We start from the raw sequence: 14413 nt of genomic DNA on the forward strand, positions 1-14413 counted from the left end.
TCTCTCTCTCTCTCTCTCTCTCTCTCTCTCTCTCTCTCTCTCTCTCTGGTTGTTGTGCGTTAAATTTTCCGCTTTTGTTTTCATTTCTTCCGGCTTGAGTTTTCGGTACTGTCGTTCTGTAGATATAATATAGAAATCGTGGCAGCATCGCCCGATGGCCGCTTTTCCATTGCGATTTTTCCCGGTTTGCTTTCGAAGACACAAATTGGTGCAATTAAGTAAAAGTATTCGTTTTCTTTTTTTTCGCCTTTTCTCCTTCGTCTCATTCTAATTATGCACATTGTACATTATACCTTCGTCGCACTTGGCGCACATTGGCAGCGACAGCATGTAGTCACGATGCCAAAAACGTAGTCAGCAAACAACATTTAGTTACTCAATCTCTTTCTCCGGCCCCATTGCAAGATTCAAATCGAGACGAAAATTGTTTGCACATCCAACTTGAACGCGAATTTAAAATATGCTCACGCTTATTTTCAAATAAAACAAATGTACCACTTCATTTACTCTCTTTCGTTCGCTTAAGAATCAATGGAGAACGGGGGGTGGGAGGGGGCACAGAGCAGGCTTGCTTTGTGTTATGTTTGACAAGGGATTCACTTGCCAACGCATGCAGCTAACGATTTTTGATATGATTTTAAGGTTAATTTGATTCATGTCTTGTTCTTGTTGTGCTCCAATTATGTGTTTTTTTCCTCTCCATTTTTTCCTCTGCTTTGGATCAGGCAAAATATTTCAAGTAGAGTCTGCTTTTGGTGTGGCTTTTGAGTCCAGAATTGGTGTACGAATATTTGAGAATATTGTACACAAAGTAAAGTCAATCTTCAACGGGAAAATGAATATTTTAATTTTTCAAGCGTCGAGAAAGTTTTGTTTCAAAAATCTGTTTACTTTACTGTCACTGTTGAATATATATCCCAATCAGACTGTATAGCGGCCGTATGAATGCTGTTTCAAGTTTAGATAAAACTTGACGCTGCAAAGTGTGAGGTAGATTCAATTTCAATTGTGTGTAACAATTATAGCGAATATTAAATTTTAAGATTCTCATCGAAATGGAGAAAAGTTATCTATTTACTTTTTTTATGTTAAGCATTTCAAAATGTATATAAAAGCGCTTCGCGCCACAAACCACTTGTGCAAAACACTTTGAACAATATCATAAAAATTCAGCGCAAAGTCGGATACATAAAAATCGCACTGAAAATTAACCGAGAATTTTTATTGTAAAGGTTGAACACAAGAAGAAGAAGAAAAAACCGCAATGAAAGCACCAACAACAAAACGAATCGACCGCCAACCGAGTGGCAATAAGTTGAAATATTTGCCACTTAAACTGTAAATCATGTCTCTTTCTCTCTTTCTCTCTCTCTCTCTCTCTCTCTCTCTCTCTTGCGTACAAAGAAACATTTCGGCTTCAGTTTCTCTCACTCTAATTCGGCTCTTTTTTAATGTTTCCCATCTTTTAATGGTGCGCCGATATCAAAGACCATTCATAACCTTGTCTCGGCTTGCAAAGGAACTGGCTGCAACTTCTGATCTGTATATTAATGTGCAATAAAATTATACATAAATATCAAGAAGAGAAGAAAAAACGAACCGTACACCAAATAACGGTGGCAAAAAAAGAATTATGAGAAAAGAAGTGAAAGCGCTCGATTGGGCTTCATTCAAGCAGCAACTTGACGTTCATACGTACATTAATGTACTTATTCTCTTTTGCCATTCTGCTGCCCGCCTGAGGTTCGCATGCACATTATGCTAAATATATTTGTTTTTGTATGCGTGTCGTTCGTAGAAATTGTAATTTTTTTTTTGTTGCTGGCTGTTGGTGTTGTTACTGTAAATTAAAGTGGCAAATTGCTTGTTTTTTTTTGCAGTTAAAGAATTTATGACTTTCACTTTGAATAATTTTTTTATTCATTCTTTATCAGCGATTGAGACAATAAAAGAAGCGCGTAATTAACCAATTAAATGCAAAAGCGCCGCGAAAAATTTTGCGTCATGTAAAAACTGGAGTGAACAACGAGAAGAAAAAAAAACAGACCATTATAACAACAAAAAACAACCCCTTTTTTGTCGAAGAAGAAAAAAAAATACACAAATATTTATTTTATCAGCATCATGCCATAACCATAATCATGAAAATAATTGGCAATCTTTTTTTCACTCAGCAGTTACCATGGGAATTCCAAAAATGACGCCATAAAAACATGGTTTTTCGGCTAGATTTCTTGGAAAACCTACACAATTTTTCTACACCTCTTCTATTTAGTAATGATGCGTTTTTATTTCGAAAAAGAATCGCAAAACAATTGAAAAAGAGTGAAAAATTGTTTACAAAACTTCGGTTTTTATTACTTAAAAATGTACCTTTATTGCTTTCTCCCAAAACGTCTAGCCTTCTTCAAGTGGAATCTGCCTCTGTAAATAGAAAGAAAAATACAATTTTTTTGTCGATTGCAACAATAAAAGTATGTTTTTTTTCTGCTTGAAAAAAATGAATCGTCTAATAAAATAAACCAATTAAAATGTCTTATTAGCACACAAAAAGGCGTACAAACAAAAGACTCCGCCGCACTCAAACAAATATTTCCATTTTGATGGCAAAGAAAGTGCACTTGCTTTGAAATGTAGCTCAAATTAATTATTCCGCTTCACATTTTTCCATTCCAACGGCGAATGCGTTTGTTGCAGAAATGCAATATGTACTCAAACAAACAAACAAACGGGTTTGAAGATGTATTCAAATGTCTTTGTATTGTAAAAGTGTATCGGTGAGGTCTTCTTAAAGAAAAAAGAAAGGAGAAGCACATACAATTGTTATTGAAACAATATTCTCTATATTTGTGCATAGTGACGAAATGATTTGGACAATTTAGTCTCTTAATGATATAATCCCGTGTGAAAAAAATGACTGACTGACTGGTTACCCAGTCGACTTTAGTCGTCTTTATATGTCATTTTAAACAGATGATCAATTTGGGACGTTTTTGTCTATGTAGTCAACTGCGATTGAAGTTGAATTAAGTTGTATTTTTCTCTACTAGGATTGACTGAAAAATCAGCCAAATCAACTTAAAACAACTTCAATATCAGTTGGCTTTAGCCAAAAACCCCTCAAATTTTCCACAAGGGAATACAGCTAAACAATACTGCACAAGTGAACCGCAATACTGCAAATAGCATTGAGAATATTATGTTCTATCTACTTTGTATGAAGCAGTGCCGGTAGAATTCATTTAATTGTGAAATTCCACAGAATCAGTTGCAATCTCAAACAAACATTGAATTCATTGAAATGAAAACCAAAGTCAAGACTTCAATTAAGATATTGACCATCAATACCGAATGTAATTGCGTTACCGTCCATGAGTCATGCAAATAATTAATGAGTAAATTCGTGAAATTGATAACTTGAGCAACATTATTGAATTCGAGGAATTATATGTTTTGAAATGATTCGAAAATTCTCTTTAACCAAACTCCAGAGTATTCATTGCGTGTTATTTCTGCTAGATTCAAATCTGGAACATTTTATTTATTTTGCGCTGCAAACAATAGCTATATTTTTGTATAACAAATAAAGCTCGATAGTAAAAGGCAGAGTATTGCTCAGCGCTGCTGCCATCCACAGCATATTAAAATATCTTGCTGAGAATGCGTCGTCCGTCGCATGCGAACGTACGTAGCAGTTTATACATCACAGCGAACAAGAATGAATCCATTGTTCTCTTCACGATTATGTGACTCAAAACATTCAAACGATTGAATAGAGCATGCATGTATTGTTGTTCGCTGTGATGTATAAACTGCTACGTACCTTCGCATGCAACGGACGACGCATTCTCAGCAAGATATTTTAATATGCTCTGGATGGCAGCAGCGCTGAGCAATACTCTGGTAAAAGGTGATGAGAAGATATTTATTCGTGAGAGAGGTTTGATGAAATTATGTATTATCAAAATAATGTAAAACAATGGATGTGGATATATGCATGCGTTGAGGGCATTTGTAGTATTGATTAAATTTCAATTGCGATGCATGTAATGAAATTAAATTATTGTTTTCGATTTCGAAAGTTTGAGAAGGGCCGTAGTTTATGTGTGCATACACAGTCTCTCGCACACGCACGCATACAATCTGTTTACTTTATGAATTGATTCGATCAGATTACGGTTACATATTTAATGGTCATGCTAATTACAAATATGGGGTTGTAAGTAAATTCAAACAGGTCAGAATTGGCGAAATGAAAATGTACAAATACACATATGCGAAACATGAAACACACATATTATAAAAACATCAATTGAAATTTACTGCAAATCATATTTACGAATTAATTTTGAATTTTTCCAAACTCACATAATGAGGCTTTCAACGAACAAAACACTAACAAAAAATATTCTATTTATTTTTTTATTCCTCTAGGTAATTTTGGCCAAAATAATCTTTGTTGGTGCATGTCAGTGATGTGGTTTTACAGTTTATTAAACGTAAAAAGCCAACGAATTTATTGAGTTGGAAATATTTTAATTTTGTTAATTGAATGGTCCTGTACGGTTAACATACCCGCCTCTTATGAAATGCACACAATTTAGTGAGCATCATTCATCCGTCAAATTTAATTTTCAAATGTTTTTTTTTTAAATCCTTTTATACTTTAATGAATTTGAAATCCATCAATCATGGCAAATGAAATTTTTTTAACAACTCATTTGAAAGGACGAGAAAAACCGAGAGAACAAGGGAGAGGAAGTGAAATTCTGTGTATACATTTTCATCGCATTTAAACATCAACATTTTGAAACAACTGTTTTTTTTTGTTGCGGTGGAGTCGGAAAAACGGTATGCAATCTGTTTATTTAAAAAATTTCATCGTGATCTAGTGACCATCCGTTGAAATACATTTATCAAATTGAAATAAATACATAATTGTGATTTTTTCTTTGTTCTTGTTTGTTTCATCTTCAAATGCTCTCGAGATTGTCAAGTTTCTTTATACATACTAGCTTTACTTCAATAATGCAAAATAAACAGTGTTGCCAATAGCAATGAATTATTACTTATTAATAATCATAATAACAAGTACAACCACTCAAATACCAGCACATTCTCAAGTTTTTGCGAGAATTTCGATGCACTCGAGTTGCATACGCTAAAGGTGCACCTCACCGACAATAAAAAAGCTTATGCAGTCGAAAAGTTATTACATTTACGAGTTGCGTATGTATATCACATACAATTTATTACTGCAGATATTATTATTTTCATTTCAACAATGTGTTATTCGGCAACATTGTTTGCACTAATTGATATGGTTGTTTGCGTTTACACTTTTGCCCAGTTTTAATGAAATTTTAACTCAATATTAAATTGAAGAGCATTGCTTTGACTTTGACTTATGTGGAATTAATCAATTCATCATGTCGATCGTGAAAACTGACATCAATACTGTTCATTTATTTTACTCTGTCAGTTTTCATTATAATAGTTCGATTTCGATACCGAATTCTTAACATATGTGACCAACCATTAATTGTAGGTGCTACCATTACATAGTTGCAATCAATTCACTGTTTTGGGATTATGTTCTACGCAATTTCGAGATCAAAATGAATTTTGGCGAGCATGCCTTTTGCAACAGAATAATTTCAAAATTTTCAATATACATTTTGAAGAATCAATAGTATTTTGGTGGTATCAATTCATATGGTATTTGATGGGTCGACGTCCAGTTATGAAATTAATGGGTTATATTGAAAACCACACATTGTACATGAAGATTTTTTCAATCAGATCAAATATCTGACAGATACCATTTGTATGATATTAAAATGTGAAAAGGAAGGGAGAGCATATTTGAGCATAAAGAAAGCATATTTGAGTTTATCAGAAAAATAGAGGTTGCCACTAGACAGAATGGACTTGTGGAAGATTCTATCGATATGCCAAGAATTTTTTATTGGAATTATTTGAATTTTGACCTTGCCTACGTATGAAAGGGGGAATGATGGAGATAGAGAGAGCGAGATTCATTAACTCTCAGGAAATTTGGAATAATAAACGCAGCACCTCTCTTTCAGCTCAGTCAGATGAATTGATTTTCTGCTGTCTGAAAATGTACAATTTGAAACGTATATGTATTCTATATCATGGTACTTCTTAATTGAATCAATCTTATTTGGTAATATTGAATGTTGTGAACATGAAACTTGAAATAATGAAATAATATCACATATCACAGCGATAAGCTGACGAAATGTGTCATTTGATTCCATTTGGAAATACAAGTAATCCTTCTCATTTAAATTAAATAAATTTTGTTTTCAAGTCTTTAAAAATGCTGCACGATAAATTCTGGAGCACGTTTCACTCCATCATTATTGAATGTTTTTGTTATTGACAGATTAGACCTCATTAACGTATATTTAACATGTGATAGAAAAATTTCGAAAATGGTTTATTTTTCGTATTGAATTCTCTGTGAGTCAGATTTAGAAAGAGACACAGCGAGTCATAAGCAGTGAATCAACGTCATCTAAATTGAATCATCATGTTTTCTGTAATTGAAGTTCTCATTAAAATGAACATTTCCACATCAGCAATTTTAATATTGTGCCGAGAAGAAAATTACCTTTTGGCATACAAATGCAGGCTTATGTATGCATGCAAAACAAGTGTACAAATACATGTTGCCATTCAATATATTTGAACTGGAAAAGTGCATGAAATTCTGAGTTGTGGGTAAATCACAAGAAAATCGTTTGTACTTTATTTGGCTGTGAGTCATATGCAAAAACATTTGCTTAATAATAATAGAATCCAACATACTCTCTCACACACACGTGCTGCATAATGTATGTAAAAATGCAATGTGCTGTCGAATGCAGACCAATTCGTTTCTTTCTCTTTCGCATCGATGGATTTTCAAAATATTTACTTGAATGATCTCAAAATTGTAGAAAATTCATTGACTGCCCTCCCTCTCTTCTATTCTGCGTGAATTGTGTGAATGTGTGTGTGTGTGTGTTTGCATAAATAAACGAATGTTTTTGCCCCATTTTTGTTGAATACATATTCTCTAATAGATGACGTGCTTGGATTTGAGTGGAAAAATGCGCAACTATCTCTCTATAAAATGTTGTCAGTGACTTCAACACGCTGACTGAAAAATGCATGGTATAGCATAAAATGTCACTTTTTTCCTCTCTCCCTCTCTCGCTTCATGCGAAGATGTTAAGCATTTCAATGTTTTTTCCATGACAGCATCATCAGCAACGATGAGGAAGAAGAACCAAGAAAAATGTAAGTGTATGCGAAATATAATAGTTGAAATATGCATAACATGAGTTGGTTTTTTCGTGTTCAAGCTTTCTTTTGAAATTTCAGTACTTGTTTTGCCACAGACAGGTGCAGTTTGCTTTCGCTTGCGATGAAGATGAACAAATTATACGAACAACTTTACAAATACCTCAAGATTATATTCACTAAACGTATGTGGAAAAATGTTACAGTTTTTGAAGTTGAAGCGAATGAAATGGGGTGTGAGGCAGTGGTGGTGTTGGTAGCTCAGTATAAGCGTAAGCGAGAAGAGGAAGCGGGGTCATGTCGTCGTTGACTTTCATGTGTACGTTCGTACGCAACCGTATAAGCCAAAGATGAATCGCATTAAGATAACAATTTAATAGTGAAATGTGCACATAAAAACCTCACATGTTCAGCTTCAAGCTTGACACAAATAACGGTAAGAAATGACTTTTGCGGTGTGTTTTGACTTCAAGACATTTCAAAAGCCACCATTTTCCACTCTCCTTCTATCCACTGTTCATTTTTTTCATTCATCTTCGCTCACTTACTCCCACTGATTCTGACAATAACATCTAAATTGCCATTTCAATCCAAAGCTATCCGGTTATTTATGTGCGATACGTGGAACGTGAATGATGTGTTGTTTGAGTCACATTCGCATGAGCGATGAGTGGAGGGAGGATCAATCCGAAAAACAAAGACATGGTTTAGAAATAATAAATGCTCGCACTGCTGCGAATGGGCAACAACGTGTACATTTCTATATACGACGAGTGATTTGATGCAAAACAGTAATCATACGCATATATTTTCGTGAATGGAACGACATAAGGTGTTGAATAAATCGCAATCACCTCGAATCACAACGCAAATTGTTTGAAACAACACAAACACACATTGTTCGACGTATTTATCTACAATGGTTTAGTATCGCTATCAAGATAGCTGGCAAAGAGATTTCAAGAAATATGGTAAAACTCATTATTTTAATAGTTTTTTAAGCGCTCAATTTAATGTCACCAAAACGGAAGGTAGCGCCGGCACAATCTTTTTGATAACATTTAGCGCAATGAACGAGGAGCGAGGCGCGTGCATGTTTATGACGTTTAATTATCAATTGAAAACTGGGAAGTCATCATAAGACATTACAAATTACATCCGTTCGGTTTTGCTCTTTGCAACGACTGGTTTCGATTGAAGCAGTAAGTTTACTCAAAATCGAAAACTAAATACACTTAAAAAAAAGAGCTGAACTTTGTTTTCGAAGAATTTTTTTTAGGTGCTATCAATAAGAAATTAGTAAAATAAACGGGAAATTGTCCACAAACAAAGAAAAAAACAAAGAAAAATTCCACCTAATAACGATTTCTAATGAAAATGCGCGTTTAATGAATATTCTATTCAAAGTTGTTCAACAGAAAAACTTTGCCAATTTCGACGAAAGATTCACCGCGATGAATCTTTTACTCAGACGCATTACTTCCACATTTGGCAGCAACACGAAATTTTTGTATCAAAATTACCCAAGCAACACATTACACAACTAAATAGATTGAGATTAAATTGATTAAACGGGAGGGAAAAAAAACCGATGAAACGAAAACTCATTTCAATGTGATGCTGAAGGAGTTAATGAATTTTCATTTCGATGTCATGAAAGGAGAAAGAGAGAAAGAGAGAGAAATGCACAACATGCAAAGCATTGGCAACACAAGAATTTGAACATCTTTTGTGTTAACGAAATTTCAAAGTTTTGCAGAAAACTTTTCGGTCGGCATTGCAAGGGGATTTAAAATGGAAACCTTTTTTTCTAGCATTAACTTTGCTCGTTCACGCGAATTCAAACCCATTGACCAAAACGAAATGAATTCGAATGCGCCGAATTCAAAAGCTCGTCATCCAAAAACTGGTAAATTCCATGCAACGATACAAAAGTGCACATTATGAAAAGTCAAATTCATGAATGAGTTCATTTCAAGTTTACCCTTGAGCAACTCAATTTCAACATTCGCACAATATCTACAGCATAATATATGCATGCTGCATACATCTATTCTTTTACTTCAGTTTCTTTGTCTTTTGTCACACACGCACACACAGACTGAGAGCCCGACCGCTTCTGCAAAAAGGCAACGAAATGACATTCAAAACAAAATTGCTCAAGTCCTTTTCACTTAAGCTATGCGAACTTTGGCATCTACTAGCCAAATTTTGTTTGATGTTAAACAGTGTTGATATGCCACATCCCTCGCCAAAAATGAGCAACCAAACTGAAATTATAAAATTAGAACTATTAATTCTAGACTAAACCGACAATGGAAACAAATGAAACCTATCAATTCAACACATGTTGGAAAGTTTTTGAACATTTTCGAACTGTGACACACACACCACTTTGAGCACAATGTGTATGTTTTGTGAAAAATGGCGTCAATATCATCATCGCATTCAGAATGCACAGTGATGTCATTTTCTCTACGCTTCTCTCGGTTATATGAGCATTTGCTTCAATTCCAAATTGCAGCAAATATGCAACAACCCGAAAAATATGACAAGTTAATTTGTTTGGAAAAAAATCCATTTTTCCTTCTTTGTTCGAAGCTTTTGTGATTCTTCATCGCCAATTCAGCTCTCTTGTGTAAAGCGAAAGACGAGAAGAAACCAGATACGAAGCAAAGAGCGAACGAGATTGAAAATGGGGAAAAAAATTGCATGTAACAACTGAATATGAATTCATCCAACCTGACTCATGCAATTACACAAAGAGAAATGGTCAAAGTTTCGTTGGTCTTTAGAAGAGGTTTTGTGTGTGTGCGTGTGTACGTGTTTGTGTGTGTGTCATCGTTGGTGATGAGTGATGACTACAATGGGGCGTTTTCACGTTTGAATTCATTCAGTCGTTGTTCGTTAGAGTATAAATTTTAGAAATATTCATTCGAAGGAACGGCGACGACGAAAAAAAAGGCGCAATGTGAAAAATGGAAAAGAATAAATGGATCACCCGTTAAATGGAAATCCAATGAAAGGCGCAAAAAAATGAAAGTTTTGTTCACTGTATTTGGGTACGGTCTGAACGACCGGAAAAAAATTCTGCTATGCAAAAGCAAATACACTGCCAGTTTTGGCCGTAGAGCTTAATGTGAAACGTGGAACCGTACTACTAAGAAAAACAAACTACTCGACATTCATATTTTGAATTTTTTGCCACAATTTTTTTAAAATAAATTACACCTTGAAAATTCATTTTGCCAATATTTTCACTAATTTGGCCTCAAACGGCCACCTGGGAAACACATTCACAAGTTTGATTGGCTAATAAGCTATATACCGTTGGAAAGAGGGCTTCAAGAGCTATCATCTGGCAAAGTTTCATCAAAATCATAGAACTAGGTTGCTTGCAATGAGATTCGGAAGCCGATTTTTCTCACAATTTTTCATATTTCGGCCAAACGGCCAGCGTAAAACGCCATCAAACCTGCCGGAAACTCCATAATTTATATACCATTCGAAAGGTAATTTTATAAGGAATCTAAAACAATTTGGTACCTCGGGTGTCTCCAACTTTTTTTCAACAAGTTTCATCTAGATCCAAAGTAATCAAATTAAAACTGAAGTAAAACTCATTTATTCCATCGTTTATCCACCCAATAAAGTTGCGGAGAAACGTAATTCCACCCGAATCCATTCGTTATCCACTCAATAAATGGTGAGTGGAATCGAAATATTTTTCAAAGTGGAATCCAAAAAAGAGGGTCCATGAATGAAAAAATTAAATGGGGAGCACTTATGGGGAAAATAAAAAATACGTCTGGAGGGTTTTTCATGCCCTATCGAATGCCGAAAACCCGAACTCTCTATCTTTTTTGGTTTTCTCTAAAATCACTGAACAAACATATATATATATATATCTTACTATTCCATAGCTTAATGTATAAAACTACGTTTCACATTAAGCAATACACACAAAACTGCTTTTTTTATGAGCGGCTGCAACAACAAAAAAATCGGTTGCATTTCACGTGCATAAAAGAAATTGTGCAAATGGGCGACATGAAAAAGCAGTAGTTGATTCAAGTTGCATTGGCTCAATGGTCGCTTGCATAAGTTCATTTCACATTGCTGTCGATATGTAAGCTGAAATTGTAGTAGTATGAATTCATGTTCAACATTTGTTGCATTAAAAAAAATGCAGCCAGAAATGAGAAAACTCGTACAAACAAAAAAGAAACACAAAATCCCAGTCTTACTTCTCCCTGGCCTTTTGTAACCAAATCGAGTTTTTTTTATTCAATGGACCAACGACAACAACAATAGCAGCTTAGAGTGGAAAAAATGATGACCTGCACCACAAAAAAACTGACTGGAAACGAGGACGATTCACAGAGCGGTGAGAAATGAAACAACGACAATAAAGCTGCCCATATCTATGTACCAATATATGTGTATGTTCAATTTTCATGGTGTAGACTCATTTCATTTCAGCTCAAGCCGACACTTAATAACGAACTTTTCATATTTTTTTTTTTTTTCAAAATGCTGCCATTCGTTTCCTTTAGCTACAACTGCGCAAATTCGCTTCGGTTCAGTCATTTTTCCGCTATCTCTCAGCGGTCTGATAGTTTGTAATTAATCGAGAACAATCTCATTTGTGATTTCATCGGTATATTCCAGGGCATTTTTGTGCTCCACCACAATGTATTACAGTCGGCGATATTTACGAACGTTTGCACAACACTTGGCATGAATAGTTTTTGAGTGACTTTGGCGCGTTCTCAAAAGCAACCAATCTCCCCGAACGCGAACGGTGAACAAGCGAAAAAATGCTTTCAAAATGCCCTCGCGTCGACATTTTTTTGTTCATCTCTCTCCTTGTTGCTACTGAAAATATCAAAATCGTTTCATTTTTCCACTTCGCTTTGAACATGGAGAATATCAGAATTTTTTTTTGCTTCTTCTCACTATTCAAGGCTCGGCCTTTTTTTATCGAGTTTTTAAAATACGGCCTTCATACAAGATAACATGATGATTCCCATAAATATCGGTCAAAATGAGTCGCTCTTACGCCCGCAAAAATGATTGCCCATCTCCATTTATTATACCACACCAGCACCAACACATAATAGTTTCATGAACCAGTTTTATGATGAACTCGTTATGTGGTTCAAAACATAGTTTCTGATCCTAATCACACAATGGCGAAAGTCATTTTCGAGAGAATAATGGCATCGAATGAGATACAGCGAAAAAATTGCTTAATTAGTCGAATTGAAATAAGAGAGGGGGGAGAGAAGTACAAAAAAACTGCAACTTTGATGTACGGTTCAATGCTCAGTTTTGGCAGCTAGTTAATTGGATTCGAAATCGAATTTAAGCTGATTTTTACCAAGTCGGTGAAAAAAAACCAGCTTTGATTCGATGGTTTTTCATTTACTTTCAGCTTTAGTCACTTTTTCTATAGATTATGCACGATTCGGCGCCAAAAATCCGATATATGGATTTCAAAGCAAAAGATTTTAAATGGTTTATGGTGATGAATTTTTGCTTTTCGACCAAATGAATTTTTGTATTGCATTTATTTTTCAACGAAAAGTTCTTTATTAAAAACTATTATTTGGCGCATTGATCATTTTGAACACACAATGATTGCCAACAATAAGTTTGTTTTTGATACCAAAATTTATTGATGTCAAACCTTTGAAGATCAACAGAGAACGTGATTTGCGAATAAAAACAATTCCATTTGGGTAATGAAATCACGCTACAACTGTAAGTGGTAATTTTTTCATTAGTCTTCGCCTAGGGTGCTGCACAAAAACATTTATTTTGAACAGTGTTTTGAACAGGCAAAATGTAAAAATATATTTTTAAAAATTCTTTACGGCTTATGTAATTTTAAGCTTTTTCGATTTTCGGTTGTTGCGTATTAAATAAAATAACGTATTAATTTTAGCGCGAGTTCTCTATAGAAAGTATCAAATTCGTTATATTATTTCATCACTTTTGTATTGTAATGTATAATATGCAAAATGTTCGCGCTGATTTTTGTATTATGTAATACTTAAACAAGAACAAAATACCTATGTTTCAAAGGATCATTTTCATGCTACATTAAAAATATATGTAATTCAATCATATACATAAAGTGGTAGTGGCAATTAAACGATATTTATGTGAGTTTGGAACAATTGTTTTACGGGCTGAATTTTAAGCAGAGTGAAGCAAATAGTGCCAACTAGAGAGTGAGTTAGTTCTAATGGATTCATATGAACCGAGTACTTTATGTTAAAATGTTTATTCCGCTTTTTTTTACTCCAATCAATTTCTGTGTCATTTTTTTCCCTGCAAAATGCTATGGAAAATTTCTTCATTTCATTAGAGGTGAATAAACAGATTTTTCATTTTTTTTAAAATGAATTACGTTAAAATATAAACATGTATAGTATTTCGTATTGAAACAAGTTGGTTAATGCTTTTAAATCTGTAAAATATATCTATATCGAGTGAAATATCACATTTCAGGTAAACCATGATACTCTCTCTCCATATCAGATGCATGGTATTTGCGAATGGAATAAGTTGTGGCGGCAAAATCGAAGTGTTGAACATGCTCAACAATGGTGGAACCATCACAAAAGCTATTAGTAGCACATTAAATCGATAATAAAACCTAATCTCTTTTAAAGGGAGAAATTCCAAACAATGTTGAAACTTTTTGCATTTCAGTGGTTTGAATTGCATGGAGAGAAAGAGAGGTGGAATTCACTGAGGCATGCGAACAATGAAGAAAAATTGTCGATTCTCTCAGCTCAAACTGCAAAACAAATGGGAGTTGTTGCTTTTTTTTAAGTTCACATCTCTCAAACAAACATAAATATTGGCGTTTATTTTTGCTCTGTAATCATTGCATATCGTTATCGTTTTCCAAACAACATTCAGCATTGTCATTATGTGTTGCTGTTGTTCACTTTCTACTTGTGCTCGTGTGTTGTGATAACGTAATTGTTTATATTTTGTCGACTGTTATGTTCGAAGCATAAACAAACAAATAATTAAAGTAAATATGTTTTTGAGCTTACACCATAGACAAACGGATGAATGT

The 14413-nt window shown here is 34.4% G+C and overlaps 1 protein-coding gene across 4 annotated transcripts in view; it reads right to left on the reverse strand.

Moving 5' to 3' along the window:
- LOC116349318 (protein artichoke) overlaps nt 1-14413 on the reverse strand; it is a 134095-nt gene that overhangs the window by 60584 nt on the left and 59098 nt on the right. For all 4 annotated transcript variants that reach the window (XR_004201899.1, XM_031780702.1, XM_031780703.1 and 1 more), the window contains one exon: nt 2374-2424. The gene's annotated coding sequence lies outside the window, so the exon portion shown is untranslated. The remainder of the gene's footprint in view (nt 1-2373; nt 2425-14413) is intronic.

The sequence above is a fragment of the Contarinia nasturtii genome, unplaced genomic scaffold (assembly GCF_009176525.2).
Source record: "Contarinia nasturtii isolate CC-2019 unplaced genomic scaffold, AAFC_CNas_1.1 Cnas_scaffold_2861, whole genome shotgun sequence".
NCBI lineage: Eukaryota > Metazoa > Arthropoda > Insecta > Diptera > Cecidomyiidae > Contarinia > Contarinia nasturtii.